The following is a 25171-nucleotide window of genomic DNA, read 5'->3' on the forward strand; positions in this document are numbered from 1 at the left end:
GAGGGGAGTCAAAGATGGAACACAAAGGATTTTCCAAAAGGTTGAGGGCTTGTTGGCATATGTCCTCTCTGTCAGGAGGTTGGGAAGCTGGGGATGCCTGAGTGTGATGTTTGTTTCCACACAGGGGCCAGTGAGTTGAATCACCATCTCCCTTTGAAGATCACTTTTATCATGTGAGGGCACTTGTGCTACAGTGATCCAGGTGCACTTGGGTAGAGAACTGGGCACAGCCATTCAGGACATCTGCCAGCCTGGAATCATGAGCTTCCTGCTGGGCCAGAGGGTGACTGTATGAAGGGGTCCCTAATGACAAATAACGAGGGCTGCCACACTCCTATCCCCTTCCTGTATGGCAGCTTCAGGGCCAGGAAAGTCAGGGCGAGTCCAACAGGAACACACTGTAGAAAGCCTTCAGCTGTGTGAGCCAGGAAATGGGGAAGCTGGTGGTTTTGTCCAAGGCCTTCCTGGAGAGCAGGAGCAAGTGGTGACATGAACCTCACTCAGGAAGCGGAGAAGCCTAAGTATCACTTAGCTGCACTACTCCATGGTTCTATGCCTGGCTTTACCACTTCTCTCTCCTGGGCCTTAGCTTTTTTAACTAAAAGAGGGAGGTATTGGGTGACTGAGGGCCGTAAAAAGCCTGCAGCATCGACTCTTTCTTGGAAAGTGCCACATAAAGAACACAGTGATGCTGAGGGCAAGGCTTGAACTCTTCCATTCAGCCCTCTCAAGCCTTAACACAGTACCCAGTGTAGAGCCTGAGTCCAAAGGAAAGTGGGAACAATGGGCAGGTGCAGAAGCGGATTGGCTTAGCCACAGTATGCACAAGGAGGGGCAGCGAGGCTGGAGAGGCAGGCAGGGCCCAGCTGGTATTAACTCTCAACTTCTATTTTGAGGAGATTTGATGCCCATTATTTCAACATCTGAGTGGTTGGAGTGAGATGTAACAAGGACCATAGCTTCAACATAAGCTGGGATTATTTTTTTTCCTGGATATTAGAAATGCTTGTTCTATTTAGAACTAGCCCATCATACTCAGTTAGAAAGTGTTGACTTTTGTTTTTTGAGAAAGGGTTTTACTATGTTGCCCAGGCTGACTGAGAACTTGCAGTCTTTCTGCTTCAGTCTCCCATGTGCTGGGGTTACAAGCATGCACTACTGCACCTGCGCAGAAAGTCGTGGCCTTGTTTACATTGTTGTTTACATTACCACCATCTGACATAAGGCCACTACACCAGGCCCTGGTGAGGTGGGGTCTCCACGCTGAGTTCTCCATAGCTTGCCTAATATGGCACCTGTTCCTTGAAGGACACTTTGTGGTATTGACCTTGGTGTTCTTCATAGATCACTCTTCTGTGTTTGGAGGATCTGGGCGTGCTTCAAGGCTGTTAGTGTGTCTTTGGTCCCTGAAGATGAGTGACACATGTGGATATATTTCTTTCCTATGGATATAGACCCTTTTGACTTTGACCTTTTTGATCTTGCTGGGCTTCAGTTTTGGGGAGAGATAGGGTTTTCCTTCTTGCTTTTAGCATCGTGTTCAAAGTAAACAGGCTTAGGGGCTGATGAGAAGGTGTAGTAGCCCCATCAAGACTTAGCCCTCATGAGTGACTGAGATGATAGAAGGCCTTCTTGGTACCCTGGCATAAATAGAAAAGGGGGAACACATAGTGTTCCCCTGACTCTGCCTGACACTCAAGGGAAAGAAAGCAGCTATAGCAGAAGTTGCCACTTCCTAGGGATTTTTGTGAGGAGACAGCATCCTCAAAGATGAAGGGTGTCTCCCCTATGGCATTCGCTGGGTACAAAACTAGACTAGAATTCATTGGTAATAGAGGGTAGAGTGAGTAAAGAGGGAACACTCTGTGCCAGCTCATGTGAACCTTCAGGGCCTGCAGATACATGTAGGGAAACTTTAGGAAGAAGAGGATCAGTGTGGTTGCAATCACAGGTGGAACCTGAGCCAGCAAAGCCCAAATGAGCACAAGGGATGGGCCCCACTGGAACACAGGCTACAGTGACACCCAGAGAGCAGCAAAAGCAGCTTACAGCAGACTTCTCTATTCATACTTAATGACTAAAAGCAGTCTAATTCCAGGGGGAGAAATACACTTACGGTTTTTTGTTCATTCCTGTGATGACTAATATCAGTTACCAGTTAGACAGGAACTAGAATCATCTGGCCGACAAACTTTTGGGCAAGTCTCTAAGAGAGTTTCTAGAATGGGTTAATTGAGGTGGAAAGACCCACCCAAAATGTGGGTGACACCATTCCATGGGCTGGAGTACTAGTCTGAATGAAAAGGAGGAAGTGGGGGATGGAGAGATTGATCAGGTTAAGAGTACTTGCTACTCTTGCAGAAGACCCAGATTTTGTTCCCAGAACCAATGTAGTGGCTTGCAACAATCTATTATAACTCCAGTCTAGGGTATCTGGTATCCTGTTCTGGCCTCTGAGGGCACCAGACACCCATGCAGTACACATACATATGTGCACACAAAACTTTCATACACATAAAATAAAAATAAATAAATCTTCTATTTTTAAATAAGAAAGTGAGCGGAGCACCAATATTCATCGCCCTCTGCTTTCTCAGTGTGGACAAAACATAATCTACTCTGCCATGATCCTGTAACCATGCCTTCACTATCACAACGGACTATACCCTGAAACTGAGCCAAAATCAATCCCCTCTTCCCTAAGTGGCCTTCCTTGTGGATGTTGTCACAGTAAGGATAAAAGTATCTACCACTGCTGTAGGCAATTACACTAACTGGTCAGTTGTTTTCTTTTTAGGCTGTGCTTCAATCTCAGCCTTTAATGATCATTAGGAAATTACAAAGGTGTTTGAACTTCAGGACTGACCAATGATACCAGGGATCCCTGATACCACTTAAGTCTATAGACTCTTATGATGTAGACCAGCAGGCTTTCCTGCCTATATCCAGCTTTTTTGCCTGCCTTATCACTTCTGCATTCTTATCCAATCTCTTTCTTTTGTTCAAGCTGGCCCAGAATCATGCTTTGTTCCACAGAGGCTTTCTGGTTAGACTTTCTCCTTGTTAACCTTTTTCTAAACCTAGATCTAACACAGCATTCAGAAACTAGCAGAATACCCAGAGTCTCCCCTTGGCTCTATCTCCTATCCTGACGCCCAGTTCCAGTCCAGACTCTTAGGTCTGATTTCCAAGTTCTACCTGAGATCCTGGGCAGGCAATATGACCTCATGTTTACCAGGTCTCCCTAACTGGGTATGGTAGATTGCCAGGGGATGACCAATGGCACTGGGAACAATTGAGGTCTCACCAGGAACCAAGGTAATGCTACTGTATGTTTCACTTTGGGGACCTAAATAAAAACAAAAGGACATTTGGCACATTTCTGATCCTCTTTGCTGCTGTGAAAACAGGCGCATGCACATGGTGCCTGTGTCACAGGAAGAAGCCAGTCTGGTAGATGAGAGAGGACACTGCTCTTTCTAGTAGCAAGTGGAGCATCCAAATGCTTATAAGTCAAGTCAGGAAGAAAGGAAAGGGCTGTGACCAAATCTAACCAGCTTAACATTTGCAGCGTGTCTTTCTTTGAGGTTATTGTCTTATCAAAGATTTATATCTGTTTCCTAAGTATCTTTAAATCCTTGGTCTCTTGTGAGGCTTAAAGCCAAGAATTGACATTTCTTCAATGTAAATAGGAAATATTACAGAATGAGTTGAGGTTGTTTTTTTTTTTTTTTTTAAATTGCTTTCTTGGCTTTTAACCCTGCACTCTTGCTGACTATTTTACTCCCCCTGCAGAAGTTTAGGAACAAGCCTGTGATTTCTTCAACCCTGGGCTGGAAAGTCAGGCCTCTGTACCCCCAAAATAACAGATGGAGGTTGTTGATGTCAAATCACAAAGCTGTCCCAGATTACAGGGCTCAGACAAGAGGGTCCTAGGGGGTATTCCAGGGGTGTGGGCAGGGACCATAGTCCCCACCTGGGGTAGGATCCCAGTCATAGCTCTCTGGACGATCAGGAGCTGGCCCTTCCCGGAGAACAATGGTATCTTTGGCTGTGGCTACACATGACACATCTTCAGACCCATTCCAAAGTGACTGCTCACCACCCTTCACCCACCCTTGTGCTATGGGCCCGAAACACGTGGTTCAGCATTAGGCTGAGGCACAGGGAGGGGCCAGGATTTGCCAAGGTTGCACAGCTGGACAGACAGCCATGTGCAGCTGCAGCTTTCTCAGAGTGGGGCCAGGGGAGCAAGACGTAGCCCAGGTACTGGTTTTCACAACCATGGAGTGGAGCTTAGTTCCAATATGTGGGGCATGGGGTTGGGGTCCGTGTATATGTGCAGAAAGGCAGGGGCTCTGGGTTCTAGCAGGGTGAGGAGAGAGAGAGAGAGAGAGAGAGAGAGAGAGAGAGAGAGAGAGAGAGAGAGACTGAGGACATGGGGCAGAAGAGGGAAATTGAAGGCCAGTTCTTCGATGTTTCTTCTTTTAGTTTTTTTTTTTAAATTTACTTTTATTTTTTCTTTTTAATTTGATGCAGGTTTTCACTTTGGAGCCTGGGATGCCCTGGAACTCACCATGTATCCTCGGCTGGCCTCAAAGTCAAAGCAATCCTCCTGCCTTAACCTCCTGAGTACTAGAGTTATAGACATGTGCTACCACACCTAGAATTCGTGCCTTTCCTGTCCCTCTTGAGTCCTCACTGGTCCTCATACCACTGTATCCCTGTTTCACCCCCCTCCCCACCTTGCCTTATTTCCATCCTTACTATTTATTCACCACAGTGGATGAGAGGGAATGGGGAGGGGGCTCTCCTAGGTTGAGTGGCCACAAGACACACCCTCTCCCAGTGCAGGCTTACTGGGACAGAGACAGCTTAGAGCGTGATGTGTGTGTAGTATGTCTATAGTGTGTGCATGTGGTATGGGATATCTGTGTGATGTGTTATGTGTGTAGTGTGGTAGTGTGTGTATGTGATATATATGTAGTCTGTGGTATGGTGGCTGTGTTGTGTACATGTATGTGAGGCATATATTATATAGTGGTGTGTGTGTGTCATGGTGTACATATTTGTGGTATATGTGGGATATGGTGAGTCTGCATGCAGTACGTACATGTGTCATGTGTTTTACAGTGTGGTGGTAGTGTGGTAGTATGGTGTGGTGTGTGTGTGTGTGTGTGTGTGTGTGTGTGTGTGTGTGTGTGTGTATGTGTGGTGTGTGATGTGACCAGTATGGGATGCCTACGTGGTTGTTTGTGTAGGAGGACATATTAAGCTTTATTACAGATAACTTCCCCTCAGGTCACCTTAAATACCTAGCCCTTCTGGTACATTTGAGCATTGTCATTCAAGAAGCAGACATTCACTTTACACCCCCATGTACAGAGACCGCTCCATGTAAGCAGCATGCACATACAAGAGAACCGAGGGAATGCAATCCTTCTTGGCTTCCCTCTTTTGTCTTCAGGTCTTCAGCTTTTTTTTTTTTCCCCAAAATAATTTGGCACTCACATTTCTGAGCTTCCTTGTACAAGGCTTACCTGTTTGCTTATCTGTAAGCTTACTAGACCTGAGCTCCCCCGGGGTGAGGCTGTGTCTATCGTCACTACTGTCCTCAGTGCTCGGGCCACTGCCTGGCTCAGAGCAGGAGCTCTGAAAATGGCTTGGAAGAACGAGCAAAGCCTTTTTCTGCCCATCGTGTCCTGTCCTCTCTCCTGTCCCCTGTCATTATTCCACTATGCTCGCCTTCAGTGATTTCAGGTTTTCTCTGGAGCCTATGTGCTCCCTGCTCCCAGCTCCACAGTAAACTGGTGAAGCACAGCCTGGCCTTTGGGGATACAGAGATGGAGGAAGGAGGGCAGAGGAGGAGACTTCACAACTAGCTTGCTTGGAGCTCTGAGCTAGAGCTTTCGGGAGCCACTGTCGGAGAACAGAGAGCGCCATAGAGAAGAGAGGAGGGGCTATTTCTGGATCAGAGGAGGGCTGCTGAGGCCGGGTGGGAGGGTATTTATAGAGCCAACCTTGAGAGCGGAGATGCTCGCATCCTCAGAACCTTCCTTGGGTTAGAATCTCTAAAGATAGACCAGCGTGGCATCTGGTATGAGACAAGGTACACCATTTCCATTTAAATCCACCAAGAATTTTTTCCCTAATAAACACTGGCCAGTTTCTCGGCATTCTTTGTTTTCTTCCTTTCCATCCCATTCTGGCCTGCCACTGGTGTTAGTGTGGGTAACAGCCCCAGTACCAGGGACCCTGAGGAGGCAGCTGCTTGCTCAGGGTACCCGGCATCTCTGTGATGGCCCAGTCAAATGCTGGAATAAGCAGCGGGTAGAAGAAGGGGGATAGTGACTGATGTTACTGTAAATCCAGTTGCATTGGCATTGTGCTAGGAGACTTAAGCATTCTGTATCAAATCCTTGTACCTTCTCTGTGCAGCAGGTGTCCTGATACCTCTTCTATAGTCATCAGGGCTCAACGAATTACCAGTTAGCTCAAAGTTGGGGTACCGGAGATATTATTACTCAACTAGGCCTAACAAGCTAGTTAGATATACATTTGGTGTCACTGTGGTGATTTAAAAAAAAATGCCCCCCAAAGGGAGTGGCACTGTTAGGAGGTGTGGCCTTGTTGGAGTAGGTGTGGCCTTGTTGGAGTAGGTGTGGATTTGTTGGAGGAAGTGCGTCACTATGGAGGCTGGCTTTGAGGTCTCACATATACTCAAGCCACGCCCAGTGAGACAGTTCACTTCCTGTTGCCTACAAGACGTAGAACTCTCTGAGACCTCTCCAGCGCCATGTCTGCCTTTACTCTGCCATGTCCCACCATGATGATAATGGACTGAACCTCAGTGAACTGTAAGTGTGCCACCCCAATTATTTTCCTTGATAAGAATTGCTGTGGTCATGGTGTCTCTTCAGTGCAATAGAAACCCTCACAAAGACAGTCACTATGCCCTTAGGTATTGGGTTAATGTCACTCACTGTCCGCCTGTCTCTTCCACCAGTTGTTCTGAAATTAGGGCAGTTCTTTCAGGGCTGCAAATATGCCTGGCTGGGCACAGCTTGGAGGGGCTGACAGATGTTCTTCCTATACTGAATACCAAATACCTTCTTAGTATCATGTCTACCCCACTCCTGTCTATCACTTTGGCTGAACGAGGAAGGAAAATGAGTAGATGGTTATTTGCTGAGCACCTACCCTGTGGGAGACACTGTCTTAATCTTATCTCATGAGAGAGACACACTATTTCTGTTTCATCTCCTCATCATGGCAAACCCTAAGAGATACGTATTTCCTTTCCTGTTCATAGATAAGGGAATTTGGGGCCTGGGAAGTTAAGTAACTTGCTGCTGCATGTCCCCCTATATCAAGGGGCTCAGGTGAGGCTGCCAGCTGCAGAGCTGTAGGGTGGGGGTGGCATCGATCCACACATGGCTCAGCTGCATCTAGATGCCATGATTGACCCAGCAGCAGCAGCTTGTTTGCATGTTTATTTTCTCCTGCCATCTCAATCTAGCTACCGGCAACACAGGATAATGGAATCAGATGATTAAGGTGACCCAGCCCAGCCGAGCCACAGCCAATTCATCCTTACCTCAGAGCACATGCTTTCCCAGCACCCAACTCCTTGGAGTGGTGTGTGAACGTGGACTGTAGTGACTGCTGGGAGCGGCCTGAAGTTGTGATAATGGTCCTCGATATGCAGGTGAGCAAGTCTGAGCACTCTCCTGGAAAGGCAGGAAGAAGAGGCCAGGGTGGCGGGACCAGGCTGTGACATGGAACTTGTGACTTAACCGCTGAGAGGGATCCAACTTGCCCTTTTGGCTAAGTTCAATCCTGCTGATCCCTGAGTGCCTGCCTGAGACCTCTTCCTTCTGGAGAACTCCTCATGCCCCCTCTCTCCTCCTGCCAGCAAACATGCTCTAGACATTTGGGAACTACAGAGTCCATGAACCTTAGCACATATGCTCCCACTTCTGACTCTGTTCACAGGTTTTCTCTACCAGCCCCGCTGAGTAACGTCTGTGAGCGTCTTCCCTTTTGAAACAGCCTATTCCTTGATGAGATAGCTCTAAGTATTCAAAAATCCCTCTCCTCTTTGAGAAGAGACATGCTTCCAGTAATGGTCCTCCAGTGTGCTCTGCCCTCTGAAGCAGTCCTCTGTGGCCTTCAGATCTGTAAAGAAAACTATTGCGCCCTTAGGTCTTGCCCTTTTCCACACCGGGCATGAAGACTTCAAGTGACACTGCCTTCCAATCTTTTGCCCCCCAAATAAATGGCCTCACTGAGTCTCTGTGGACTAGGAGTGGGGAGAGATAAGGTTGCCAGTGGCTTTCCCACATAACATGAAGCGAAGCCTCTGATTTCAAGGGATGGCAGCAAATGGAGCTGTTCACATTGTACTGGGGCACGGACATCACAAAGGTGTCAATGGCATTATTTTAGCAGTTGCTCACAGAATTCTGGAAGAGTCTCCATTACTCTTGATAATTACCAGGTCTCATTAAAACTAAGAAACACACAAATTAAGTAACAGTAGTTTTGTTTTGTTTTTTTAAACCATCTTCCCATGCTAATGGATTATATCTGTTACCGGAGGCTCTGCATTATGAGATGAGGTCTGAGCAGAATTGCGGAGATCTGTTCTTTACCTCAGGCTGTGATCTAAATGAAGAGCCTGCAGAGCTACCCAAGGGTCAAGCAGGCTTGGCAGGTGGCTTCTTGGCTTCCAGAGAGGAGCAGGTGTGGGAAGAAAGTGGAGAGGGATGTGAGAGCTGAGGGAGAGGAGAGCAGTAGGACCTACTGGTTTTCATTTTCTATTGCAGTCAACAACTAGCTGAAAATGTTTATTAGGTGGAACATTCTAGAAATGCACAGCTGACAAGTTTTGCATTTCATATTATTGTGGCATGAGAGAATCTTGCTTTGTTCCCCTCCATCCAGATGGGGTCACTCATCCCATTGTCTGGCATTGCCACTTGATATATGCTACCCATCGTAAGTCACCTGGTAGTCATCTTGCTGTCAGATTGGTCATTAGGGTATTGGTGCCACTGTAGTGTGTATTGTGTGTGTGTGGTTGTGGTCCTTATTGCACTTGGTAATAGGCGCAGAGCACAAGGGGTGTGAAGCTGGCAATGGAGACATGCAGAAGAGATGCTGTAAGTTGCTATAAAGGTGACCATTCTCCACTTAACAAAGAGAGAAAAGAAATCATATGCTGAGGTTGCTAAGATTTACAGTAAGAACAAATGCTCGATCTGTGAAGTTGTGAAAAAGGAAAGAGAAATGCATGCTAGTTTTCCATCACACCTCAAACTGTTGGAAGTTTCAGTCACAGTGCATGAAAAGCGCTTAGTTAAGATGGGGAAGGAATCGCATTGTGTATGTACAGGGAAAAACAGTAGCGTGTCTTTGGGTTTGGTACTGTATTGTAATTCTAGGCTTGGGAATGCATCCACCATGGAAAAGGGAGGGGGCTGCATAACAATGAGTCCTCAGAGCAGCATGGTGAGGGAGTTACTGTCATCCCCATGCTATGAATGAGAAAACGGAGGATTAAGGGACAAGATACAGCTGTTCTGTTTGCTCTAGATTCACAATCCTCCCCTTCACTACACTAGTCTCTTACTTCCCATGTGTGATTATCTCAGTCTTCAGGAGATTGTATGGTCCCTGAGACCCTGATTAGGGCTTTGGCCCCCGCCACCCTAGCCACCCACCCCATGAGCAAGGCATTCAGGGGTATGTGTTGACAAATGAAGACAGGTCCTTTAGGAGCCCTGGCCAGTTATGACCTTTCCCACATCCCTTCCAGAACTCAGGGATAATCAAGATCTGCTATCAGTTTAGTAAAGGACCCTTGCCTCTACCCACTCCTCAGGGAGGATGAGAAAAAGATCGTAACAGGAAGGTGCTGGGCACAGTGACATTATCACTATGGTTATTATTAAGACTGTAACAGTTATGGAAGCAGCTTCTAATTTTATAGGCCCCACAGTCACTCGGGGATCTTGGCTCATCCTCATTGGGACTTTCAGCTCTCTGCAAATGCCTGTTCTCTTTGCTTGAGGCAGCGATCTGAACAGGTGCAGGACCATGACCAAACTTGACATTAGAAAGATTCAACAGTCAACTCTGTTTTCCTTTGTTGAGGCTTATTTTTTGCCCCATCTTTAAATGTCAACACTGGTCTACCTCAGTTTTGTGTGTGTGTGTGCGCACACGTGCGCACATGTGCACACATGCATGCATGTACAGGCATGCACATATATGTATGTATTGTGAAATTTGGAGCCAAAAACAGGTAGCAGGAGACAGCTCAGTGATTTTACATATGATCCAACAGAACTTGAGGTAGATCCAGTCATTCAAGTGTCTTATATTGCCAAAGGAACATGTTTGGGCAGCTGTTAGGAGTATAGCCAGTCTGTAGGAATGAAGTCTTACCCTGAAGGGGTAAAGAAAGGGCAATTTAGGGTAGGGGCTCACAGAACCTAACAATTGGAAGCAGTGGTTCCCAAACTTGGGCACATATCACTCTTGATTGGGTTGCTTATGAAAGAGGAGTTTCTAGGAGAACAATGGTGCTCCAGACTTTCTGGGTATGCAGCCCTTTAATCCTCAATACTACTCCAGCAAGCCAGGCTCATTTCCACATGGTCCAGGAGAAGAAGCTGAGGGCTACGGATGGTAGGGTTGGAAGAGTCCAGTTTTTTCCTCTGTTGCTGGTTTGGGAAGTTTATGAAGGGCCATGGGAATGGCAGTCTTGGGCAAGGGCTGACAGCCTGGGGTTCACACTCGGAACACCTGAGGGCCACAGCCCACCTGTCCAGTGCACCAGTGAGGTATCCACTTAGTGATCTGGTTTCCTCTGTTGATGTTCCTCTGGATCCCACGTGCTCATTGATAGTAGAGGCTGCAGAGGAGAGGTTGTTCTAAGGAGCAAACCCTCACACATCATCATAAGATCAACATCATCATAGGTCCCCATCTGTCAGTCTGTGATGTGCCAACCTCTACAGAAAGTGTTCTGGTTTGAATGCGAGACGTCTTTTACAGGCTCATTCTAGCACATGGGCATCAGCTTGTGGCACTGTTTTGGCTGGTTTTGGAACCTTTAAGGGTTATAGCCTGGTCCTACTACTGGTCCCTTCTTGGGTTCCTGGCTCAGCCATGATGTAAGGCATTCTGGCACATGCTCTGCTGCACTGCCTTGCCTGCCGAGACGGATTAAAATCCCCAGAAACTAGGAACCAAAATACATCTTTCCTGCCTCAAGCTGCTTTTGCATCAAGTATTTGTCACAGCAAAGAGAAAAGCAAGTAAGACAGGAACTGGTCCTTGAATTTATGTAGTAGATTCAAGGGAGGCTTTGCCAGTGAAGTCAACTCAAGTTCTTGAGCCTTGGACAAAAGCAACTGCAGACCTGGTCTTTGTTGTTCCGCCTTCTGGTCTTTGTCGGTGCCTCCATTCATGTGTTCCGTGTGGGCTTCCCATTTGCAAACCTTCCAGTGATCTTGCTCTCTCTGAGCCCTACCTCACAGTTATTTGCTTAACATATTTTAAATTAAGAAGTACTTAAAAAAAGTTACCATTAATTGTTTTGAAAAGCAACTTCTGTGCTGTTTATATCCATTTCTCGGTGCACGGCACAGAAATTCCCAAGCCTAGGAGCTAGCCAAGAGTAAAATCTTACTGCTTAATTGTCTGCACAGCCCTGTGGGACAGAGGGAGGGATGCTGGTCATGTGGGTATCCTTTCCAGTTTAAAGGGGTGAGAGCTAAAGGTGCAAACAGAGGGAAGGGCATATTTGGATGAGCCAGGGTAGGTTAATCTCTAGAATACAAGCCACACCTTGGGAAACACAGCTTGGTTCACACCAACCAGCCCATGGTTTTGGAAGGAGCCACACTGATCTACCCCTCTGAGCAGCTAGCGGCTTTGCTCTCAGTCTGCCTGGACACATGCCCTCTTCCTCTAGAGTCTGATCTTTTGGCCTCTTGCTGATGCTATCTTGGACATCCCAGAGCATGTTATACACGTTTTTAAGCTTTATTTCAAAGGCAAGCTTGGGCAGAGAGACTGGTAGATGGATATCTGTGTACTCCCAGTATACAACTGAGTTTATTTTTCCTTATAAAATATAAGTTTAGGGACTGGCAAGATGGCTCACGGGTAAAGGCACTTTCTGCTAACTCTGACACCCATGTTTGGCTCTCAGGATCCACATGTTGAAAGAAGAGAAACAGCTGGAGGTTGGTCTCTGACCTCCACACATGCACTGTGGCATAGGTGCACACGAGACCAGATGCCTGAACCATGCAGGCACACCAGGCCCTGCTCCTTGCTAGAATGGGCTTACACTGTGAGAGCACAAAGGAGGCCTTGCTCTCAAGAGGCCAGTCCTCTAGAATGAGGCTGGGGTACCAGACAGCCTTCTCACTTTCACTGTCTCACAGATTCTAGGATTTCCTCAGAACCCTGGAGCAGACCATGTTACTATGAATTCATATTGCCACCTCCCTGCCCCGCCCCCACCCAGGGTGTCATGTATCCTAGAGTTGTCACAAACTTGCTTGTGTAGCCAAAGCTAGCCTTGAGTTCCTGATCTTCCTGCTTCTACCTCCTGAGTGCTGAGATCATACACATAGACACGTGTACTATTATGCATGCAAATAAGTAAGTAAAAAATATAAACTTAAAAAATATTAAGATATATATAAACACATACATAGAATTTTCAAATAGGGGTCACATGCTAGGTTCTGTGCTAAGCGTTTTGCTTATATCATCTGACATAATCTTGCATCAGCTTTACCTCACTTATCAGGTGAGGAAAATGAGGTGTAGGGTGTTAGAGTTTCCCCTACGACTTACAGAGTACAGATTTACACCTCGTTCTGCTTCAACTTGTACATCTCAGCTCTACACCATTTACTAGTCATCCCTGGGGGACAACACAGGTTTGGTTATTGACTATATGGCACTAGTGAATGAATGAGTGAGTAAAAGACACAGTATATTGCCCTCGACTATTATGTAAGTCCCATCTGAATGGCTGGCTATATAGTGGCCCTCATTCAGTAGGTGGGAGGTGATTATAGGGGTGCATTAAGGATGTAGCCAGGGTAGAGCACTGGGGGTGTAGTTCAGTTGGTTGGGTGCTTGCCTAGCATGCACAAAGCTTGCGGTTTGATCCCCTGTACCACATAAACCTGGCCTGGTGGTGCACAACTGTAATCCCAGCACTCAGGAGGTGTAGACAGTAAGATCAGGAACTTAGGGCGAGCCTTGGCTACCTATCAAGTTTGAGAAAATCCTAGGATACATGAAACCTTGGAGACAGTAGAAGTGAGAGGGATGTAAATATATTGAGTAAGACCGTACCTCTAGCGCCTCAGCCTTCATTCAGATCATTGGCCTCTTGAGAAGAAGGCCTACTTTGTGCTCTCACAGTCTAAGCCCATTCTAACAAAGAACAAGAACCCAGTGAATTTGTACACAGTTCACTCATCCAGTCTGAGGGCAAGCATTTTACTCTTTGTCCATTCATCTATGGTAGGGCAAATCTTGGTCTCACAATCTGCCTTTATAGATGGCTCCCTGCTCTCCATGGTGAAGCAAGCATGTTGGTACTTCCCTTTCTGGGTTTCCATTCCCTCTACTGTAAAAATCCCATTGTTGGATTAGATACTTGGATTTCTTTACTAACATGGCATTCTCCAGTCTAGAACCCAGGGCTTGTAGACCTGGCTCTTCCACAATGGGCCTGGGGCCATTAAAACCCTGTTCTCTTGTCCTTTGGCTCCGGCAGGTGACTCCTAGCACAGCTGGGAGAGTAAGCCATTTCTTCTGCCCAGACAGCAGGCTTTGGAAATTATTCAGGAATAACAAACAGGCCAGAAACATTTGCATAAGGAATCACACAGAACAATACATGTTATTTAAACCATCCCTGGTTGGCAACAGAGGCAAAAAGCAGCTGAGATAAATCTGCATTGCAGATTAGCCTTATTTGGAGCAAGCGGGCTGGTGTAGGGGTGGGGGTACCGCTTGAGGCAGGGAGAGAAGAAAGTATCCTTGTCCGGCACCCCTTCCCAAATGTACTCTCCTCCTTTCTATCGCTCACGTGCGTTTTTCTCATTTCTCTCCTTCCCTCCCTTCTTCTTCCGAGATTAATGTAAACAATTTGTCTTCTAATGTGACTACAGCTTATGAATTCTTTGTCTCACTCTAATCCTTTAAATTATCCACAAAATAAAATGTGTATCCAGTGATTTCAGGTCATAATTTGATCTTGTAGGGGAAGTGGGGAGAGGAGGGAACGGAAGCCAGACATTCTCCCGGTTTGTTCCTCTCCATTTGTCTTTATTTGTCGTCTTTTCATGTTTAACCTCCCCTCTCCCTTCCTGCTCTGTGTGCATCATACTTCCATGGTGGGCCTGGGTCCTGGGCATGGGAAGGGGCACTGCAGGAGCCGGGAGCTGCGGGGTTGCCCTTGAGGTCTGTGAGATGAGGCCACCCTCCCTCTCTCACATGCTCTGGCATTGATGGCCACCTCCCTTCTAATAGCAGCAATTGGCTTTCACTTTTGCAGGGCAACGCGGCTGAAGATTGCCTCTAACTACCAAACATCTCAAGGGAATCTTCAAACACCCAGGTCTCCCAGTCCTAGGCAGTAAGGAGGTGACAATTCAGTGTTTAACAATGAAGGTTGACCCTCATATGTATGCATAAAATCAAAGGACAGTTCTCTTCAAAAGATACTCCCTTGCTTCTGGAGAGTCTTACCATCAGTACTCCAAGATCCCATATGCTGACTGCTCCCAAATTCATTGAAGGCTGGACTTCCCTGCTGCCTGAGACCCCTTGACTGTGCCTACTTAGAGGGTAGGGCTTTTTTCCCCCTTCAGTACTGGAACTTCAAAGCTGCTACACCACCAAGCTCTATCCCTAGCCCTTTTTGTTAACTTTTTATTTTGAAATATTATCTCACTAAGTTGCCCAGGCAGGCCTTGAACTTGTGATCCTCCTGCTTCAGCCTCTTCAGTAGCTGAGTTAATAGTCTGTATTACCAAGCTTGGATGGGGAGGTTTTCTGTAATCTGCATTGGTCGTGTTGAGGCTGGAGAGATGACTCCACAGTTAATAACACCTGCTGCTCTTTCACAGGACCTGGGTTCAGTTCTTAACACCCACATGGTAGCTCACAACCATCTGGAACTCCAGTTCCAGGGGACTCAGTACCCTTTTATGACCTCTACAGACATTAGGCACACATATGTGTACACATACATACAGAAGAGCAAACATTCATACACACAAAAATAAATAGCATCTTTTAAAACTACCACCAACAAAAAAGCTTGGATCTGTCCTTGTCAATATTCTGTCACTCTGTCTCTCTGCCTCTGTCTCTCTGTCTCTCTCTTTCTGTCTCTCTGTCTCTCTGTCTCTCTGTCTCTCTCTCTCTCTCTCTCTCTCTCTCTCTCTCTCCCCCTCTCTCTCTCTCTCTCTCTCTCTCTCTACTGCCAAGCAGGCAAAGGCCAGGAAGGAATTCCAGAGACTGATCAGACCCCCCTACCTCCCTACCCACAAGGCAAAGCATCTTCCTCTGTCTCCTATGGGGATTCTTCATTCTCAGCTGACTCTTGTCTGTATCACATGCCTATACTCCACCGTGTGTATAAACCCTTCGGTGACAGACAGGCTAGAGGTTCTTGTCAAATGAGGTTTGTCAGGGACAAGGCAGTGAGACAGATGTTCTGGTATGCAGGAGGGAGTGGCTGTTGACCAGGGGTGAGAGGGACTTGGGCCTCCTCAGGGCTGTCTGTAAGGTCTTGGGGCAATGTGCTGCTGGGTGCCAGAGGGCATGGATGTAGACTGGCAGAGAGGTGGCAACCAGGAGGGGTGAGTGGGGGAATTAGATGGAACCAGGAATTTCTGAGTCAGGCCCAGCCTCCCCTATCTGGAACACAACCAGCAAACAGAGTCTTTATGTAACTCGTTCGGAGGTAAAACCTGCCCTGAGCTCTGGCTATTTATAGTGTTTTATTTATCCCGCTTGGCGTGAATATTCATGCCTTGCACTGCAGAAGTATTAATGTGCCTGATGGCAGGGAGTCTGCCCAGACACTGCAGGGCAGTACACACAGAGGGGAAAAGTATCATGTCACTGTCCGCAAACCTGGACCCTTAGCAATTCCGAAGCACACCAGGCCCCACAGGGTTAGGTGAGGGCTCATGGGCCTGTGACAAGCATGAGTACCCAGCATGAGGGATTGTTACAGGGGACAGAGGTGTAGGCACAGAGGGGTCAGTGCCTGATCAGATCTGGCAATGAGGAGGGAACAAGTGGGTAGGGTTTGGACTGAGTGCAGGCCCGGAATATGGTACATTCAAGGGGAGGAATTCTATCAGAAACTATATAGAAGATGACTGTCAATTGCTTTCTCTTCCCAGAGAAAACAGGTTCATATCATAGAAGATATTCAGTCAGATCCAGGGTGGGCTTCTGAGGACTGGCCACATAGGACACATGGCTCACAGTAACTGAGTTTATATCTTGCCTCCTTGGCCTGTGGGCTGTGACAGGGCTGGCTCTTCCGAAGGGTTGCCAAGCATGTACATCAGGAGGTAAGGACAGCTAAGCATTTCAGATTCATTGACGCTGTGTCCTAGGTGACCACAGGTGGGGACCACAGCCTGGAAAGGAGAAAGGTCCAGATTCTCTGAGCTTCAGGGTCCCATGCAGGGACTCTGGAGCTGGAAAGTGCATGCTGCAGGGACACAGGACAAGGGAGGGATAAGGGAGGTGTCTAAAGGAAGAGGGTGTGAAGACAGGGCTGAGGGGGCCTGGCTTCTGATGGAACTGCAGTCCTGGCTGCCCCACTGCCTGGTGCTGTGCTTGGGGACAAGATACTTCACTGCCCCATTCTGTAAGAGAGAGATACGAAGATTTCTCACCTTGTAGGCCTATCAGTGAAGATGATGGGATTTCCAAATGGCGATAAGGGAACTGGAAATGCACCTTATTCAACAGAAACGAATCCAGCCCCTGGATGAGATGAGTTCTGATACATGCTGTGACTTGGATGAACAATGAAAATATTGCTAAAGGTAGTCAGCTAGACTGAAACCCAAAAAGAACAAAACAAAACCCAGTACCGTATGATTCTACTTTAATAAATATCTAGAACATGCAAATTCATAGAGACAGAATGTAAAAATACTAGAGGCTACCTTGGGGGAGGAAGGATTGGGAGGTTATGGCTTAATGTGGGACAGGCTCTCTGTTTGGGGGTGGTGAGAATGTTGATGTCCAATCCTGTGCCTGTCATTAGTGCTACTGAAATGTACACCTAAAAATGGTTAAAATGACAAATCTTATATCACATCTATTTTACCACAGTTTAAAGAATTAATAATGTAGTAGATCAAAACCTTTTGAATCGTGCACTTTAAAGGGGTAAATTACGTGGCATGTGAATAACAGCTCCAAACGCTGCTTGAGAAAGGCAGTGGAGGGAGGGAGGGAGGAAGGAACGGTGTGGGGGTGGTGAGTCTTCTACAGTCCTGGCAGCTAGCCTTAGCCTTGGGCCTGTGCTCTCCAGCTTTTTAAACTTTATGGCCTTGAACACAGCTTTCATTTCTTCTCACAGGGAGACACTGCTGACCCTGGTAAGTTTAATGGCTCCATCTCCTTGGGGCTTTCCCAGCCACCCACAGTACTCAGAAGTTATTGGATATCTTGTTTGGACCTCAGCCTCAGGTCTTCTGCTTCCAGGTGGCTGATGCCTGGGACCCAGGTCTTCAGAGGGTCTCAGGCAGCACTTTTCGAAGACGCAAGTCTTCCCAAGAGCTTTCCTGCTCCCTCAGCCACTTGGCTCTATGGGCTAAGTTCTTATTGTCAGCATCGTCCCAAGCTGGAGAGACCTGGAGGCCAGGCTGAGGTTCTTCAAAGCCAGGAAAGACTCATGTCTGTAGTACACAAGCCTCATCTCTTGTGACGTTGTCCTCTGTCTTTCCTTCTCTCTCCATTCTCCCAGCCTCCCCCACCTTCCACTCTGGGATTGGTCTCTCCCAAGGAAGTGCCTTTCTGCAGGATTGAAAACTCCTGCTGCTAAAGAGCATGCTCAGAGTTAAGCTGGAGACCATCCCAGGCAACCTCTCCTGACCAGCTTTACCGAGACAACAGGGTTGAGTTCCCCTTTCTTCCTTCCCCATTCTGTACAGTCGCTCCTCTCCTGCAGTCCCCCCTTCCCTCTTCACTTCCCTCTCCTCACCCCAAGCTAAAAGCAAAACAATAAAAAACAAAACAGAACAGAACAAAAGGCCTTCTTTCCTGGGACTCACACATTTACCATATTTGGAGGCTGCTGTCATGTCGCCCCATGGCACTGCTCAGCCCAGCCATCCAGCACTGTATTTGGAGGCTTTTTTCTTCCAGTGGGCCTTGCTGCTGCCTTCGCCCTTCTTCCTGGCCAAGGGTCGCTGTGAGAGAGAGGCTCACTCACTATGGACCCAGTCCTTCCAAAGTGGGCGTGTGCAGGAGGGTCTCTGAGGATGGAGGAGAGGTTCTTAGAGGTGTTAGTGACCAGGGAGATGCTATTGGGACAGGACTGGACTTAAGCCCTGGGCCACACCTGGACCTGGTCACCAAGTGTGGGCAATCCAGGCCTTCTAGAAGGAGTTTAGTATCATCATTGGCAAAGAATGAAGAGGCAACATGACTCTAGCTCTTTCCGGATCCTGGGCTAGCTACTTTACATCTGAGCCTCAGTTTCTTCATCTGTAAATCAGAGTAATGAGCTCCACCTTAAAGAGAGGTCAGACCCAGGACCAACATCATGATCTGTGTATCAGAGTATTTTCTGAATCCCAAAGCATGGCAGGAGATGAGACAGCTTAGAGGGACAAGGACTTGGGGGAAATTGTCTGCAATCAAATGTCCATGAAGAATCCAGTCTATGACTTTGGCTCTTTCTTTGCACAAGAATGGGAATGTAAGTTTAATTACTAATTTGTAAATGTACTTAGTACTTACTTAATGCATGCTTTAATTTAGTTCACATGTGATAGTTTTCACTTAATGCCCGTAAATGTTGTTATTGAGATCCCATCTTATAGATGGCAAAGCTGAGCTGAAAGAGATTGACTCTACCAATGTAATCTTGCAGGCAAAACTATGTCATCTTTTAGACCAAGACTTTTCCTTTCTAAAACCATGAAGGTATACTACATCCTTGCCTACCAAGTTCAGCACCTTGTAAAGCTTGTATACCTTCCATAATCAGAATTAGTGTGTTGTGGACATGGCCTTTGCTCTCTTGAGTTCTCAGCAACTGGCCCATAGAATACTGAACCCATTAACATTTCACTGTAGAAGGAGGGCCGGGCTTCAAGAGGCCCTGGGGAGATAGAAACTATTAGCAATTGCTGGGAACGGGAAGATATTTTCTTTGGTGGTGTAACTGCCAGTAAGATGCCTAAACTTCTGTAAGCAACTTGGATTAAACACATTAGTTTGCTAAGTTAGACTTGGGGTGACATTGTTTCTTTCATCTGTCACTGGTGCCCTGTCTGGGCTGAATAGACATTTGCTTTTATTTCCCCAGGAAAAGTTCACACAGCAGAATAGATGAATACATTTTAGGTTGTGCACACAAGAATGATATAAGTAAATCAGGGTTACATATATTAACATGGCTGTGATGGCGTTATGTTGAGGAAGAAGAGTGTACATACAATGTGATTCTCTGAGATGGCAGCAAGAAGTGAATCAGCACAGTAAAAACAAACAAACAGCAAATCAAGCTTGGTGCTTACTACTGGGGTAGGAGGGAGGAGAATGAGACTGGCCTACACTTACACTGGTAGTTTTCTTTTTAAAAAACATACATCCCTCTCTGTCTGTCTGTCTGTCTGTCTGTCTGTCTGTCTGTCTCTCTCTCTCTCTCTCTCTCTCTCTCTCTCTCTCTGTGTGTGTGTGTGTGTGTGTGTGTGTGTGTAGGCCAGAGGTTGACACTGGGTGTCTTTCTCTAGCTTTCCACCTTATGTTTTCAGACAGGGTCTCTCACTGAACCCAGAGTTCACTGATTGCCTAGTCTGGTTGGCCAGCGAACCCAGGGTTCTACCGGTCTCTACTCCCACCCAGTTACAGCCATGGCTGGTGCCATATGGGTACTAGTGATCCAAACTCAGGCCCATGTGGCTGCAACACAAATACTTTACCACTGAGCATCTGATTGTATAGTTTTGTTATTTATTATTTCTCTGAAAAAGTCGGGATCATGCCATGATTGACATAATAATAATACAACGTAAAAACAAAGCAAAATCTCTAGTGTGAGAAAGAGAAAGTAACGGGACTCAAATTTGGCCAGGAGCCTATTCCATCTTGGGCTTTGTGTCAAGGTGTTCTGAGAGAGGAGATACCATCCTTTGCTCTTTGGCAGATAACATGGAGAGAAGTTCAGGAGCTGTGGAGTTAACACAGGGGACTTGCACAGCTCAAACCTGTCAGCCTCTGGCACAGAATGAGCAATTGGATAAAGTCCTAACTAAGCTTGCCGTGTTACCCTGATTAGCACAGTTCAGGGGCCACTTTCCTGGCTGACTTTGCACAGGGTGTTGGGAGCTAAACCCATAGGAGACTGGGGGTGCCTGTGGTGTGGTAGCAGGCAGGGAGTGGGGAATGGGCCAGAGAGCCCTAAGGCAGGAAATTCTCAGCTGAGGATTGCTGGCCGTCAGTGAGGACCAGCTGAGCAAAGCCTGGGTAATGATGGAGTGTTTCCCTAGAGTCCTGGGATTGGTGCAACAAGGTTTTGTTTGGAAGCTGCAAGGATTCAGTGTCTGTGAAGTCTCATTAGTGCACTGGGAACTGGGGCGGCCTTGAAAGCCAGGCTCTGTCCCTGGCTTGTGGGCTCACCTCGTCAATGACCAGGGGATTGCAACTCAATAACACTTAAATCAAAAGAGCAGCAACGGCAAGAGCAGTCTTCAAGGTTTCTTGCTCAAGCTTGTCTGAGAATAAAAACCCATCAATACCCCGAGGCCTTGTTTTCTATCTAGCAGACTGCGGTGGTGTGAATAGGAATGGCCCCTTGTCTTAGTTGGGATTTGCTACGCTGAGATACCATGACCAAAAAGCAAGTTGGGGAGGAAAGGGTTTATTAGGCTTACACTTCAGCATTGCTGTTCATCACTGAAGGACGTCAGGACAGGAAATCAAACAGGGCAGGATCCTGGAGGGAGGAGCTGATGCAGAGACCATGGAGAGGTGCTGCTTACTGGCTTGTTCCCCTGGTCCATTCAGTCCACCTTCTTACAGGACCCAGGACCAATAGCCCAGGGACGGCACCACCCACCATGGGCTGGCCCCTTCCCCATTGATGACTAAATGAGAAAAAGCCTTACAGCTGAATCTCAAGGAGGCACTTCTTCAGTGAGGTGCCTTCCTCTAATGATTCTAGCTTGTGTCAAGCTGACACACAAAACCACCCAGTCCACCCCTATAGCCTCATAGATTTGAATTCTTGGTCACCAGGGAGTGGCACTATTAGGACTGGCCTTGTTGGAGTAGGTTTGGGCTTGCTGGAGGAAGTGTGTCACTAGGGGATGGGCTTTAAGGTTTCAAATGCTCAAGTCAGACCTGGTGTCCCTCTCTTCCTGCTGTCTGTGGATCCAGATGTAGAACCCTCTCTATCACCATGTCAGCCTCCTGTGTATCTCCATGCTTCCCACCATAATGGATCAAACCTCTGAACCTGAAAAGCTGCCCCAATTAAATGGTTTCCTTTGTAGGAGTTGCTGGGTCATGATGTCTCTTCAGAGCAACAGAAACCTGAACTAAGACATGGATACATCAGCTCAAGAAAGCCACAAAGCACCAGGCTGGAGAGCTCAGGAAAAGGGACAAGGCAAAGCAGGTAGCATGCTTTTTCTAAAAAAAAAAAAAAAAAAAAAAAATAACCACTGGCTCTGAACAGTAGGGGAACCAAGCTTTAGGGAAATCTTAAGATCAAAAGGAAATGAAACCTACTTTGTCCACACTGCCTCTGCTTCTCCACCAACAGGGTGACTTGAGGTTGAGAAAGTGGCTAGAAGAATTGGAAGGTGTTATGGTTGGTTTTAATGTCAACTTGCCATAAATTAGAAACACGAGGGAGTCTTGCCTGTAGAAATGTCCTGATTACCTTAACTCATGTGGGCAGGCCCACCCTGAGGGTAGATGCATCTTCTGGTAGTAGCCCAAATACAAAGGGATTTCAGAAGGAAGACTCTCTTGGCTTCTGTTCACTTGGCATTCCTCTTGCAAGAGAATTGATCTGCCTCCTCTGCTGCCTTACCTGATGGCAGAGTCAAGCTTTCACAGTAGATTAAGGACCAGTGGCTTTCAAGAAAACTTCAGCACGTCTGGCATCAAATTGGGACTACTGAGGCAGCCTGCTTTGTGTACTGAGTAACTGGTGGTTGTCATCCCCCTAGTGAGAGACAGCTATTAGGGGACTACTAATGAGTCACCAACAGGTTCTGAAGTGCTATTGTTACTGTTTTAAAGCTAACTTAATAAATTTTAAAGCTAATTTAATAAGTGTGTGTGTGTATGTGTGTGTGTGTGTGTGTGTGTGTGTGTGTGTGTGTGTGTGTGTTCATCCTATTGATTCTGGTCCGCTAGAGAGCCCTGGCTAATGCAGAAGGTCATCTGAAAGTCAACATCAGAGGGGATGCCCTGCAGTGGTTTGTATCCACCATAAGTCAATGGAGAGTGGTAGAGAATGTGCACTGTTTAAGTTTGGCAGGTGTATACATCACAATGTGTGATGACTTCTGGGGCTAGGAGGTACACAACCCGCATGGTTGTGTGTGGGTGGTCCTGGGAGGGGTTCAAGAGTAGCAACCTGTAGCCGGCACCTGTCAAGCTGTGTCAGGCTCTGTGCAGACGTTTTCTTGGATGTGATTTGATCCTTATAGCCATTTAGTAAGTTGAGATTTCATCCTTTTTAAAATGCAGGGCAGATTCAGGTCTTTGCGCTCTACACAACAGGGAATCGCTTTCCCTCAACTTCAAGTACATGTTTAACTCAGGTTTTTTTTTTTTCTTTTTTTTTTTTTTTTGGTTTTTTCGAGACAGGGTTTCTCTGTGCAGCTTTGCGCCTTTCCTGGAACTCACTTGGTAGCCCAGGTTGGCCTCGAACTCACAGCGATCCGCCTGGCTCTTCCTCCCGAGTGCTGGGATTAAAGGCATGCGCCACCACCGCCCGGCTTAACTCAGGTTTTTATTTTATTTTATTTTATTTTTGTGTGTATTTTATTTATTTTGTGTGTACATACAACACACACACACACACGCATATATATATATATATATATATATATATATATACATGCATACATACATACATATATAATCTAGCTATGTAGCACAGGCTGGTCTTGAACTTGCAATTCTCCTCCCACCTCAGCCTGAGGAGCCTGAGCTCTGGAATCATAAATGTGTGCCACCGTGTCAGGTTTCACCCAGTTTAGAGCATGTGTTCAGTCTGCTCTAAGTGGTATCTATGTTGGAATTCCTGGGTGTAGATGTAATTAAAGGCTATTTGCTAGTGCTCTGACCTCTTGGGCTTTTAACTCTTTATTTGGCTCTGTGTTTCTTATTTAATAAGACTGTTTAGAATTACATCTACACCTCCTGGGTGTTTCATTCATATATGACAGAGAAAGGTTGAACAAGGGACAGTATATGCTTAGGTGTGTCCAGGGCATTGACTGTGGGAAACCTAAGTCCTTGTTCTCCCGAGACCTATGGCCCCTGTCAGCCAATCTATCTGTGGCCTAAGTATCCCGTCTCTTTTCTTTATGCAAAAAAGGCAAGGTCTTGCTGAATGTACACTGTGCCTTGGGGCTATGGTGAGAACATCATGGCTGTTTTCCCACATGCTCATCCACATTTAGGGACAGGAGTATTCAGCTGGCTCAGGCTCTTATTTTCCCATAGGAGTTCTTTAGGTGAGGACCCTGGTGGGTTCCTGAGTTGTAGACTCTGTGAAGCTCCTTGGCCACAGCACTGTCCTGGTCTGGCTGGGATAGGGTTCTGGGACAGCAGCTCTTCTGATGTTGCGTCCCAGCTTGCAGCCAAGTGACAAAGAAGTTTAGCAGCTTGCCAGCAATGTCCAGTTATACATGGCGGAGACCAGACCAAAGTCAGGGTGGACTGTCAACTCTGTGTGACGCTAGCCTTTTCCGAAGCCTGTGGATAGCTGTAGTGTCCAGCAGGAGCATCCGATGTGCCTGCCTCTTTCCTGTGTGTTCCAGGAGCCACTCAGGGGCAGCTCATGGACTCTCAACCCTGCCCATGGCAGCTACTTGTAGCTAGAGTTTTCCTGCCTGGCCCACAGTCAGGACAAATCTCTGTCACCCGCCAGTCCCATAGCTGCTCAGACCCAACCAAGTAAACACAGAGACTTATATTGCTTACAAACTATATCGCCGTGGCAGGCTTCCTGCTAACTGTTCTTATAGCTTAAATTAATCTATTTCCACAAATCTATACCCTGCCACGCGGCTCATGGCTTACCAGAGTCTTCACATGCTGTTTGTCATCATGGCGGCTGGCAGTGTCTCCCTCACTCAGCCTTCCACTTGCCAGAATTTTCCTCCCTCCTTGTCCCACCTATACTTCCTGCCTGGCCACTGGCCAATCAGTGTTTTATTTATTAACATATTTGCCATACAGAACATCCCACAGCAGCTACTCTTCACATTGACCCCATAGTCTAATTTAGAATATGTAAGGGAGTGGCTGAGCTGAGGTGCTTATGTAGTAATCTTGCACAGCTCCACAGCAGCCTCTGTAGAGCAGTCCCAATCTTCTTTTTCTTTCTTTTTAAAGAAAACAGTCATGCTATGTAGCCCAGACTGGCCTGAACCCTTCTGCCTCCACCTGAGTGTAGAAACTACAGGCATGAATTACCATGTCCTGCTCTAAATGTTCTTCGATCCACATGGCAAGTGTGTAGGAAGGGATTACGCTTATAAAGTAGATGCAGGGAGATGGCTATAAAAACCCCAGACCAAAAGAAACTTTTCCTCTTTACAGTTTGACTATTTCAGGTGTCTGTTATAGTGACAATTCTTCACGCTTCACCTCCTCAACACTAACATTT

The sequence above is a fragment of the Peromyscus californicus genome, unplaced genomic scaffold (assembly GCF_007827085.1).
Source record: "Peromyscus californicus insignis strain IS unplaced genomic scaffold, ASM782708v3 Scaffold_14__1_contigs__length_90479793_seg_2, whole genome shotgun sequence".
Taxonomy (NCBI): Eukaryota; Metazoa; Chordata; class Mammalia; order Rodentia; family Cricetidae; genus Peromyscus; species Peromyscus californicus.